This window comes from Denticeps clupeoides, chromosome 1 (genome assembly GCF_900700375.1).
Source record: "Denticeps clupeoides chromosome 1, fDenClu1.1, whole genome shotgun sequence".
Lineage (NCBI taxonomy): Eukaryota > Metazoa > Chordata > Actinopteri > Clupeiformes > Denticipitidae > Denticeps > Denticeps clupeoides.
In genome coordinates this window covers 10349689-10359898 of record NC_041707.1, presented here as the reverse complement: position 1 = coordinate 10359898, position 10210 = coordinate 10349689, and the positions used below count along the sequence as shown (strand labels likewise).

The window sequence follows — 10210 nt, the reverse complement described above, 5'->3', positions numbered from 1 at the left end:
GACACAGAGAGAGCAAGACAGTCCCGTGCTAGAGTCCAGCTCCAGGTTTTGTGTGTAGCCGGGTTTGCATAGAGCAGACAGAGCTTGAGCGCTTGCCTTTTGAGCTGTGCTGCAGTGGAGGGTCCAACGGCAAGCTGAGAAGTAGCCTGTGGCAGAGGGCAAAGCATCCTGGTCTTCCCCTTTTTTCTTTTTTTTCCAATTTTGTTTATTTCCTTCCTCCTCCCTGACCGCTCCTGAGGGTCTGGATAAAAAAAAAAAAAAAAGATACAAATAAGAAAATGACTGAAGGCTGAAAGAAACATCGTCTGTCAGCGGTTAGGTTCTGAGCAGACCACTCCCACCCATGAGCCTGATCCTGTCCGTCATTGTGTCAGAGAGCATCCTGCCTGCTCCGATGTCACCTGTATCCAGAGATCTTGCCAGGTAAGTTTGCTCTGGCTCCTACTTCCTCTCCTCAGCAGCAGCATGATCGAGTCAGAGGCGCCCGCTCCATGCTGCTACGGCGCAGCTCCAGATTCCCTCTCAGTTGCGCTGCTGCTGTCTCGTGGATGTAGAATACCAACAGTAAACAGGAACGGGCGCGCGTGCGGAGGCTGAGAGTTACTCGCTGGCTCTGTGCTGAGGTGACATTTTGATGGGAGGGTAAGCAGCTCGTGAGCGGCGCTGCGTGTTGCTGTATTTATGTGTCTGGGTACCTTCTGATGGACACTTGCCTCACGACTCAGCCCTCTGATGCTCCTTCCCTTTTCCACTGAAGTGACATTTACAATAAAATGTTATGTTTCAGATGCTGTAAGTGTTTTTATGTTTTAATAAAAAGGTTTATTATGTGAGAGTTGGTCTGCAAGAGGTAGTTTTAGTGACTGATCCTGCTAGATGATTAGATGTGTACGGGATTTTGTCTCTCTGGATGAGTGTGGGTGGACTACCGTTTGCTGAACGGCTGTCAGTGGAGACCGTGTACATGCAGTTGTGTGCACATTTTTGCAGTTGTGTGTGCCGCCAAAGTGACGGTTTGTTGGCTGCGCATCATGCGTGGAGGCCAGCGGCTGAAAGCCAGGAGGCACCAGTGCAACTGATGGAAGTGTGTTCGTGCGCCCGTGTCAGGACCGAGGATTTAGACCTCCACGTACGCCCCCGCCAACATAAATTAACTCAGAGGAGCACGGAGGTACTGCAGCTGCATGCGCCCACTGCGGTGGATTCCCCCTGTCCCGGGTCAGGAGCGCGTTGCCTTAAACAAACATCCTGCCGGACCGGTGCTGAGCTGCTGAGCTCTCGGCGGGCAGGACTGTTCGCTGCTGCCGGTGGAGATCCCCCCGCTCTACACTGGCACACAACTGGCCTGCAGTCACATCGCAACTTTTTACAGAATAGCCTGTGTGCCACACGTGAGGTGTATAAAAACATTTTCTTACATTTTTGAACAAAGTTCCTGCCCTTCCCCGTCCTCTACAGTATTCCGTAATCATGGGCTGATTTAGAGGTGGGTTAGGGGGAATAATCGTAAATACGAGCAGATCAATCACTCACTGTCTCGCAAGCAGAGTGTCATTCATCTAATGAGTGATGTGATATGAATATTCATCTGGCCAATAATATTAAAGAGAATCAGCACTTAATGCAATTACAGTGACTGAGACTTTTTTTGATTTCCATGGGTAGGATTGGGTGTTTTTGACCGGAAAGAGCTAAAATGCACACACACTGGCAGCAGAGTAGACATGCTGAACTTCAAAGACTAATCAATGCTGATGCTTCCCTAAGATCAAAGTAAATAGTGATACTAGCAGGCAAACATGAATCAAACTCGGAGAGACAGAGGAGATCGCTCGTAAGCGGTCATACTCGAAATGTCCACCCGATATCAAACATTGTTAGGAATTCAGTGAGACGCTGCGATGCAGAAGTGCTATTTGGCTCGGGTCGCATCTGTGCAGCTCGGTGCCAGAGTGCCGAGTCGCAGCTCAGCCAGCTGACATTTCCATAAGTCTGGACGTGATGCAGGCTTTGCCTGATTGCTTGACCGCGGGGAGCGAGTCAGTGACTATTTGACTTGCACACTTTGAATATTTGCATGGCCTGGGCTGTTCCACCCGTCACAAGGGAGCAGGAGTCCTGATATGCACGTGGATTTTTACTTGTAGGGACTGTTATGTAACTCGACTCCACAAACCACCCCCTCCAGGCAGAGTTAAGGTGTTCTGCGTGTGAAAGGCTCTCATCTGAAAGCACCTCCAACATGATTATTAGCTGCAAAACTACAAATGGTGGGCAGAGCCGTTTCCATCAGCATAACAGCTGTGTCTTTGAGAATCCCTTCCACTGCAATGAGCTGAGGAGAGGACAGCATTAGACACTTTTTGCATGGCCTGAATTGAAAGCGGCTTCTATTTCCGAGAGATGAAGGTAGTTCGTTAATGAACTCTGTTCTTGCGTGCAAAGAGGAAAAAAAAATCTTTTATCTGTTTTTTTTTTTTTTGCTGAGCTTTAAAATCTGCCGTTCTTTGACAGTGCATCACAGGGCTGTGCTCCCCTTGTTGCCATGGAGACATAGTCAGGCAGTGGAGTCTGCGATTTTTGTATGGCTCTGCATACCACACCGAGCAATGGGGCTTCTTGGGACTCACCAGATCCCAGAATCTGTGTGTGGGTGGTGTGTGTACGTGCACGTGTATTTGTGTGTGTGTGAGTGTGATATGGATAGGCAGAGGAGAGGCTAGAGAGACACCACGAGAGGGAGGGAGGTGAGAGTGGTACATACTTACAGTACATTCAGAGAGAGGAAGAGAGAGAGTGAGAGAAAGATAGAGAGGGCGAGAGGAGAAGAAAGAAGGATGTGGGTGGGTGAGTTGAGCAGGTTGCTTTGCTTCAGCTTTATTGATCTTTACCACGTATTTCACCGCAGCCTACATTCCCACGATATGTAAAATCCAAGTGACGGGTCTCTAATTCTGTATAGAAACTGTCAAAAGGTTATTACTGGCACAGAGTACACGATCATAAGCTTTACTGTAATGGTGAATTAAAGACTGAGAGTTAGTCTCTTGGCTGGGAGTTTGTCTCTTGGAATAAACTAGTCTTGACTAGATGTTTCGGCCGAATTACGTTATGCTGAATAATTTTCAAATAGGCCAATTATCACTTGCAGTGTGTCACAGGTGTCAGTGGAAATGAAGGCAGATGATGTCATTTTTAAGGCTGGTCAACTGTGACAGGTGTCCAGTTACCAGAACCAAGTCCAACCAAGCCAGGTCCAATTATAGATTAGCCCTTCTGCAAACGGGAAAACAACCAGGCGTATGCAGAGCAAGCAGAGACATCGCAGGCGGATGCTGATAGCTCTGGAATACGGATGATGGGTCCGCAAAACATCATACGGCGGGTCGGTAGTGTGATCCCAGCTGTGTCACCATGGCAGGAAATGACCCACACCCCCTCAACCCCACCCTGGGGACATCAGCTCTCTGCCTCCGTGGCAGAGCCGATGCTGAACGAGTGAGGCGGCAGAGACTCTGTGACAGATGGCCCTGACCTCCGCTGTGTTCTTGTACCAGCGCCCAAGGGATCGAGGAGGGAGTCTCGGTATCAAAGTGCAACCGGAGAAGCTTTGTACTCCAACATCCCCGTGGGGTCGTCAACGCCACTGAAGCCAGCCCATCGTGGAGCTTGTCCTGTGCTGGAAGGATGGCAGTGACCTCCAGGTTGCAGGCCAAGGTTGAGTCCATTGAGACAGTGACACAATGGCCATGAGGAAGTTACTAGATATGAGTATCTGAGTAAATCCCCTCTGCACAGCCCTGTTGTGATATTGAGAAGGTTTCTCTTGATGTTGCATCGACCAGGCCTGCTTAAATGATGCTGTTATTGCCAGCTATAAAAGTCACATTCCTACAGTTAGCTGACATCTAATCCAGAACAGTCCCGCTGGTGCAACTCGGGGTTAAGTGTCTTGCTCAAGGACATAATGGGAGGAGTTTGTTTGTTGGTCACAGGGATGATAGATGGGTTTACTAGACTGCCCCACCTCATGTAATTGACTTTTTCCTAAAACTGCTGTCCAAATAAATCAAATTTCATACTAAAAACTTTATGTAGCTGTAAATTACTAGGAGACACCAGGAAGAGTACACATATCTATGGTATGCAGACACAGGCTGAACCCGTGTGAAATGAATGAGATAGGTCACTTACAGGCTGTTTATTTCTGTAATTAGCTGAATCATTTGTGTGCATCATCCACTTTCCTGCTTCCCTCTCATTTTTATAGTCCCTTCTGAATCGCCCATAGGTGTAGAACATTTGCTACATTTGGAGGGAAAATAAATGTAGTGGAATATTTAGTAGTAGACAGGAATGGTTAGGTACCCGCATGAAAGGGCACATATTTGTGCAGACATCTTATGGAATGGGACGTGTGAGTAAGCGCTACATCTTTGAGACGCATGCTTTTTGCTAACTTCGTCATACAGACTTTCACGCAGGCCATGATGGTACAAGTGATGTTACCCAGCATGAGGAATTTGTGAAGCATAAGTGCACCCGAGAGGAGCGGAAAAATGATCAGCTGCGGTTGGCAGTGCTTTGTGCAAAAATATCATCCCCTTTAGCTTCCTTGACAACTTCAATCATTCACTGTGTGGGCCACTGTCCAAATATGGCTGGTAGGAATGTCCCTTACGTATAAAAAACCATATGTATAAAAATGTCCTAATTTTTTAAAGACCCAGTGCTAACAGGTGTACATTAGGGATTTCTTGGAACATTGATGCAGAAGTTATTACATCAATATTTATTACAGCAAGATATTACATCAATATACTGCATTCTTGAGTCTATCCATTTACATCTACCTGACACTGCCACCAAAACAACTGCATGAAAATGCATCCATTTAAACATGTGCAGTTTGTGTTATGTACAAATGCATAACCAATATTAGTGAGAAATAACAAGCTGTACATAATGTAGCAGTACTACATTTTATTAATTTCACTTGGCCTTGTTCAATATGGCACAGAGATATAAAAAAAACTGGTCACATAGGATGAAGTGCAAAAAATACAGGGCTTTCAAATGATTATGCTTAGCATCTTATCATATTCAGCCATATTTCAACTTGCTGTCACATTTAAAAAAAATCTATACTACGAAGTTATGTTCGTGTAATTCCTGGGTAGTTCAAAATGATGTGACAATTGCGTAATGCATAACCAGACTGCAGTCTGAGCTCTTTACTGCAACAACTTACTGTTTTCAAATATGTTTACATTTATACAATCCTATCCCTTACTGATGGGGAGAATGCTTCTTTTGAAGGTTTGTGTCGGATCCCCTATGCCACTGGGCTGATAACATCAAATGTCTTCAGAAGACTTCTTAAACGTTTGTGTCTCAAAACCAAACCATGAGATGTAGCCTGAAATGCATTCTGTGATTCATCGACTCATCTCTGGCCCCAACGTATAGCACTAAAAATGTCAGCAGTGTGTGTTACAAACAGCACTGAAATACACTATTAGTCTAATAGTTGTATAGAACATATGCTGAATAGATGGGTGAACAATCTTATCCACAAGAATATATAATGAAGACGATTCACTTGAGAAACGTGGGATTATAGTATCAGCTAGTTTGACTTGAGACTTGAGTTTTGATCCTCTTTACACCATTAATGTATCATTCATGTTATTGCAGGTTAACTGTCTATGATGTTGATGGTGCTGTGTTCTGTTATTTATGCGACACGTCAGTGCTCTGGACTGCTAAATATGGTGATGTGTTCACTTTGTGGAATTCAAACCATGGTGGTGTTGTGCAGTTTGTTGTTTTATGTTCACCTTGTGTTTTATTGTTCTTTAATCCACTTACTCTGTAATGTTACTGCTGCAAATATCAAACATATATGGCCAATAAGGCTTGTGGACCTTTCTTAGATTTTATCTGCAGTAAGAGCCAGCAGTTCCTTATTTGACATCCTAGGGGTGCTGGATTTTCCTCAATTTAAAAAACTGTTTGTGGACTGATGGAGATTCTGTTTTATCGTCTTCTTATGCCCTTTCAGATTTCCTTTTATTGGGTGTATGATTGGTCCACATTAACTTGTGTTTGTCAATGACGAGGCCGGATAAACACAGTCTTGAATTGGCTAAACCCCTGACTCTAGTTAACCTTTTGTCAAGTGCTGTTTATCTTCAAGGTCTGCGTTTAATCAGTGTCCCTGACTTTTCAGATGTTGCAGTATAAAAAATACTGTTGGTATTTAAAACCTTAAATAAGTCCTCACAAGCTTCTACAGATGTGCTGTGGAATCCACTTTAATGTGGAACATCACATCCTGGTATGGCAGCTGCACTGCACAAGACAAAGTCTCCCTGCAGAGACTGGCAGAGATGGCTCAAATAATCATTGGCACACCACTTTCTGCAATAAAGGACATTTACGCCATGTGCTGTCTCAGATAGATAAAGCGCATCATGGAGGACACATGCATATAAAGAGATTGTACCCCAGTGCTGTAAGACTATTCAACATACAGTAACAACATACAGACATTTAAGACTTCTATCAGCATACAAAAGTGTACTAGTACTAGTGTAACAATACCAAAAACACAGCTTGCTTGTGTGTGTGTCTCACAGCTTGCAATGCTGTAGCACACAACACTACTCTCTCTCTCTCTCTCTCTCTCTCTCTCTCTCTCTCTCTCTCTCTCTCTATATATATATATATATATATATATATATATATATATATAGGCCACCTCTCTCTCTCTCTCTCTATATATATATATATACACATAGAGAGAGAGAGAGAGAGAGAGTGGTGGCCTAGTGGTTAAGGAAGTGACCCCGTAATCAAAAGGTTGCCGGTTCGAATCTGCCAATGTGCCATTGAGGACCTGTCCCCCCACACTGCTCCCCGGGCACCTGTTATCACTAAGGGTGATGGGTTAAATGCAGAGGACACATTTCAATGTGTATGCTGTGTATCACAATGACAATCACTTCGGACCCGATAGAGGACCTGTAACTGGAAGGTTCAAATCCTGTGCCGCAACCCACAATGAGGGTTTCCGTCCACAAATAATGCTCCCCAGGCACCTTTAATGACTGCCCACTGTTCACCAAGAGCAGAGAACACATTTTGTTGTGCGCACCATTTGCTCTGCTGTGTTTCACAATGACAAACTTTGGTGACATAATTTTATATGCCTTGAAAAGAAAAAGAAAAGCCTGTTAGAGGTCTTAAATGTCTTGTCTATAGAGATGGAATCTCAAAAACGAATTTCATTGTGCTTGGTACATTGTATTCTGTACATATGACAATAAACTAATTGACTTGCATATAACATTTTATTCAAAATAATTTTGAATTTCATTTTGCTGACAGCATGGATCAATGCCATCCTTGCCATTTTTAGGCTACAATGATGCCAATGAAATTTTGGGTTCATGGCTCCTCATCTCCCTGCCCCACATAAGGTTCTCCGCACAGAGATCATTTGTGGCCGTTGCCAGATGCATGCTGGGATATAAGAGGCAGAGTAGTTAGCGATGCGGGGCAGCAGAAACACACTGAGCAACACATGTCCACATTTGTAAGACGGGGTAATAACACGCGGAAGAGGCTGGGAAGGATGTGCTGCCTGTGCGGTTTCCACTCATATGGATGATGATTTTAGTTTTTTCAAAAGGTGCTTCACTGGTATTAACTGGTGCAGTTTCTTACAGACGAAGTGCTGTGCCGTCACCCGGCGCGTGTGTTCAGTTCGAAATGAAGGACTTTTTTCACATCATGCTTTTAATGGCTCGAGTTGAAATCTTGCCAGTGGCTTAGACGCATTGGCTTTTGTTCTGCAGTGTCTCCAGAGAGCTGAGATGCTGCATGTGTGAAAGGCAGAAGAGGATCCTGACACATTCTGACACCCTTGCTGCTGGTGTCCTCTACAAAGAGTGACATATTTGGAAAAATAGCATGCTTTCTAACATTTGACGAAAAAGTTTGGGTTTCCACTGTTGACTGCACAGAGTGAAAATGCTGGTGAGAGCTGGACTTTTATATAAATCTTAAGGTTTTATGTCTATCCCAATATAATGAGTTATATTGGCATAGACGATATTATAGATAGATATGTTGGAATAGATATATTTAGTAACATTTTAACATTGTTGGTCAGTGTGGCCACAAAATTACAACATGAACTCTGAATAGACTCAAACCCCGAAACTCAAACCCTCAAATACTGCTTAATCCACATACACGTTGCAGATCCACATCCATGTTGCATCCGGGTCCCGCGACCCACCGCGGGAGGGATTTCAGCCCTCTGAATAGCTCACACACTTTTCACCTACGATTAAATCAGGGTCACCAATCCGTTGCAAGTGCATGCCTTTGGACAGAAAAAATAGATAGATAACAATTTAAATCTGTCACAATCCTGATGTTTTCCAATACTCTGGACCTGGATTTCATGATGCCCTGTCTTGTGTCTCTGATTTATTCTGGTTGTGTGGTGCCCTTGCACTGTCATTGTCTTTTATGCCTTGTTTATTTTATATTAAGCCCCTGTATATGTTGAGTTTTGGGAATGTGTCCTTCCCTGCACTGCTGTGGTCCAGACAAATCTGATTTCATTCACTTTAGCTTGTGAAATTAATATGGCCTAAGTCGCTCCACGGGGACAAACATATAATGAGTGAATGGAGTTGGACATTTACATTTACATTTACAGCATTTATCAGACGCCCTTATCCAGAGCGACTTCAGTAGTTACAGGGACAGTCCCCCATGGAGAAACCTTAAGGGTTAAGTGTTTTGCTCAGGGACACAATAGTAGTAAGTGGGATTTGAACCTGGGTCTTCTGGTTCATAGGCGTGTGTGTTACTACCACCCACACAAAATAAGCCACTTGGGAATAAATGAAAATGTACCTCTGAAAGAATTTGAGCCTTAGCATTGTAAATAGTCTAGGAAAAGAGATTTATACTGTGTGATTACATGGACTACTGTACATAATAATGAAACAAAAATATTAATTCAAATCCATAACAAATCTATAAGAATGACAAGTCATTCTGATTGAAATTAAGTTGTACTTGAATGTCAGTGGTCTGTCTCTAAAGTTTATTTTTACACAATTGCCCTGAGACATTATATTCTGTGTATGACAATTATCAATATGCCATTAATAGGAATTTATTGTACAGCAGGAAATCTAGGCCAATTACACAGACTGATGAGAAACATGAATTCCAAGGAATCTGCACAGATCAGAATAAATCTGCAGAATCTCAATGTCAGCAGAGGTCATTCCTTGGCTTTTTGCAGTGTGGTTTGTGTTAAACTAATGGAGCTCATGATTACATCACGTTTTGGGACCAATTCCTTGCAATTGTTATTAGATTCATAGATTTTAGTATGATTCTTTTTTTCAATTGTCATAATTGCTTTTTTGAAAGTCTTTGAAATCAGCTGATGAATGAATTAATTACTGTACAAACAAATATACCACTGGGTTTCAATGACAGATTAAGCTCTGAATTTATTGTCTAGATTATAAAGAAAATGGAGTACTTTTTAATAGCAATGCTAAAGTCCTGGCATAAGGAAACCATATCATACCATATCATATCATATAAATTACTATGACCTTAAAATTACAGTGAGTCACGGTAAACAATTTTAGTGACTCAAAGAATCGTTCTAGAGCAGCTGTGTCATTTAAATCACTTATTGATTTCATATTTGTTAGGGCCAGGGCAGATTTTTGCAAAGGTTGATTTTAAAGGTTGGCTTTTTTAATGTGTAAAGTCACCAACAGTGATGACTTCTACTGAAATTATTCTCAGCAGAATTTAAAATCACTTGCTTGCAGAAAAAAGTGAAAGATGACAGTGACATTGTTGCTATGTCTCAATTCTGTTGGTTGCAAAAATAGATTGCAAGGCTTTGGTGTGATTCTTTAATGCTACAATTCAGGCTTGGGTCATCATCATCCATTCTTCACCTCCCAGGCTTACCAGTCACTTATCAAAGATGACCCAAGGCTGGGGTGACATAGACAGACGGTCTTCATGAGTTCCAGCTGTTTATTCCCAAGTGGTGATCGATCTTCTGCTCTAGCTCCAGAAGGCTAATGGAGAAGATGCTCCGATGTTATCTTTTCTGATGGAAATTAATGTCAAAGCCACTAAACTTGAACCA

The 10210-nt window shown here is 42.9% G+C and overlaps 1 protein-coding gene across 5 annotated transcripts in view; it reads left to right on the top strand.

Moving 5' to 3' along the window:
- dlgap2a (discs, large (Drosophila) homolog-associated protein 2a) overlaps positions 1-10210 on the top strand; it is a 140961-nt gene that overhangs the window by 42520 nt on the left and 88231 nt on the right. For 2 of the 5 annotated variants that reach the window (XM_028970973.1, XM_028970963.1), the window contains exon 1: positions 39-423. The exons of the other annotated variants lie outside the window; for them this stretch is intronic. The gene's annotated coding sequence lies outside the window, so the exon portion shown is untranslated. Of the gene's footprint in view, positions 1-38; positions 424-10210 lie in introns of those variants that run through there. 5 annotated transcript variants of the gene reach the window in all.